Source organism: Benincasa hispida, chromosome 2 (genome assembly GCF_009727055.1).
Source record: "Benincasa hispida cultivar B227 chromosome 2, ASM972705v1, whole genome shotgun sequence".
Lineage (NCBI taxonomy): Eukaryota > Viridiplantae > Streptophyta > Magnoliopsida > Cucurbitales > Cucurbitaceae > Benincasa > Benincasa hispida.
The window spans coordinates 42,442,771-42,445,671 of record NC_052350.1 but is presented as its reverse complement, the minus strand read 5'-3'; positions in this window follow the sequence as shown (position 1 = coordinate 42,445,671).

Genomic DNA, 2,901 nt, shown 5'->3' with positions numbered 1-2,901 from the left:
ATATTAGGTACATAATATAAAATTTTCAATAAAATGTAAGTATCTCCAAAAGATAACTTGAGATATCCTACTGCTTGAGCTGAAATAATTTCATCTGCTCCCACTTTAAAAGTCATATCGTTCTCCATTAGTTTCCTTCAGGAACTAGTTTCCTGAATGAAAGTACAAATCTGATTAGCGACGCCTGAATCTAATATCCAGGTTAAATAAGAACTTTCTACTAAACATGTTTCAATTACAAATAAATCAAATTTACCTAGGTTTTCCTTTTCAGCCTTTTATTTCTGCAAGATATTTAGGGTAATTCCGTTTTCCGTTTCCAATGCACATCCTCGTTGCAATGAAAACACTTTCTTTTTGCAACTTTCGTCTTGCTTTTCTTAGCAAAAGCTATTTTCTTCCCTTTTCCCTTCTTTTTTTATTTGGATACTCTTATCTTTTGAAGGGACAAACTTCTTTTCAAAAGGTTTTGAACCAGATATCGATCCTTTCTAAAATTTCTTTTGAGAAATAACATTTGCTTCCCCTTCTTAGTTTTTATTTTTCATCAATGATTGGTAAGTCTGAAGTTCAATTAAAATAGTTTTCAAATTGTATTCGATGTTATTCATCACAACATTTGTGCAGAAAGTTAGGAAACTCTTTGGAAGAGATTCCAAGATCATATTGACTTGACTCTTTTCGCGTTTGCTTCCGCTATATTGAAGTGGACCATCATATTCAGGACGTGTTCTCTAATAGAGGTCCCTTCTTTCATACGGGAATTGTAAACATATTTAATAGCATTGTGTCGTATTGATAAGGTTGGTTGTCCAAACATCGCCTATAACGACTCCATAATCTCCTTAGCGGTGACCATGCATGAATCAACTTGATAAATACTCCATATTTCATAATATTAGTTACATGCAATCTGATTTTTGAGATTTTTCTGCATAAACTAGTTTTGCTCTCAAACCTCTCCAATTCCACCTTAATTCATCTCAATTCTGAGTTTCCACCACTCAATCCAAGGCTGAGAATAGTAGAGAAGATCCTCCCGGTGGTCTAATGGAGATTTAGAGATCCAATTTCGTGGATATATAACAAGGATTAAGTGAATTCTTCAAAGGTATACTTGATGAAACTCTTTCTATTTTAAAACTGTTTTTCAACATGCTTTGAACTCAAATTAAGTGTAATTAGAGTACTTAATGATTATGTTAGCTTTCTCTTTATGCGAGTTTATTCCATCAGATGCATGCTCCTTGTGTTGGCTTTGTCTGCAATACTCAGTAAATTCTCTTGATTCTTGTATTAAAGTGCGTTAGTGATGCAATTTCTACTTAAAGGTTACTTTTACATGAGTTTATCACATATATAAAACTCCATGCCTTTTGCATTATTATGAATGCGTTTACATCATTTTAATCATAATTATTCCAACTTTAAGAGAACAATAACTTGTATTTCTATAGATTATCACGAGCTAAAAATCATGATCATGCTCTTCAAACATCATCTTATACAAATCTAATTACACAGAGGGTGCATCATCAACTCATCATCATAACAAACCAAACAAACAAGCAAGCAAGCATATCAAGCATGTTGGGATTTGTGCCCTAAAGCCTTGTAATTTATTAGTTGATTAATTTAATCATTAATTATGCAATGATAAATTTCATTAACCAAAAAAATCCAAGGTTATTTCATGAAGTCTTGAACATGTATGTAGTTGACATATGGATGGATCATGTTCGAGAAATAAGCTAAAGGTCTATAACATATGGATAAGGTTGGGTCTTTTATCTTGGTGACACTATGACTATGTCCCATTTTATAATAGTTACAAATGGTTTAATCCAAACCGTTCATGTGGAGACATGTGCGTGAGTGAAGATATCCTATATAAAGAGTTTGTGTAAGACCGAACCATGAAATATTTAACCTCTTTTTGTAAATTCGTTAATTGATGAAATTAATATTTCATAAGATGATCACGTGCGACTTGATCTTAATCTTGAGTGATTTATGAACTCATGTCTTTGAGGTTAGTCCTTTGATTTGCATAGGTGGGAGTGGCCTAAGTTGCAGACTCAATATACCTACCATTTTAAGGACTTGACTAAATGTGGAGCTGGGAACATAACTTCACAAGATAGAATTCACTCCTTCCCATATAGAGTAAGTAGATGAGTAGTTCCTTAAGTGCTGATTTCGGGTCTTGAACAAGGGGACCTAGCCTCTCACTGGCCCAGAGGGACTTAGTTTATGGTTGGATCATAAACAAAGTGTTCATTAGAGAAATCCATGGTACTTAAGGAAAAGAGGTGATCACAAGGGTAAAATGGACATTTAGCCCAGCTTTAATTATGAACAGCTCGTGAAGGATTAACTTGCTTATATTGATTATATCCATGAATACAACTTGTACTACAATGCATAAGAGTTTAACTACGGGTTGGTGACGTAAATTTGGTACTGCAATATGCGTGATGCATGTCTTAAGTTATGCGTTTATTTTCATGCGTCGGTGGTCATGCGCTAGAATGGAATGTATGCATTAATCTCATATGTAATGACCATGCGTTCCTGTCACAAGTTTTGTTGCGCTCTCACCAAGTATAACGAGATTGCAAGTTTCTCAGGTGATCTGAGGTCGAACTTAGGGACTTGTAGCTAAATGTTATGCGGTGATATGTTTGCGGTGAAGAATAAAAGAATTTGAGGTTGAAGGTTAAACACTACTCCTACTTCTAACTAACAGATTAAGCGGTAGAAGTATGACTGAGAGGTAGAGACATGATAACTGTTAACGCGTAGTAAAATGCATGGAAAAATGGATGAAAAGGCGAAGATGTCTTCACTGCAACACTAAGCTTGACCGCAAGAGTAACCCCAGTCAATGCAAGCTATGCG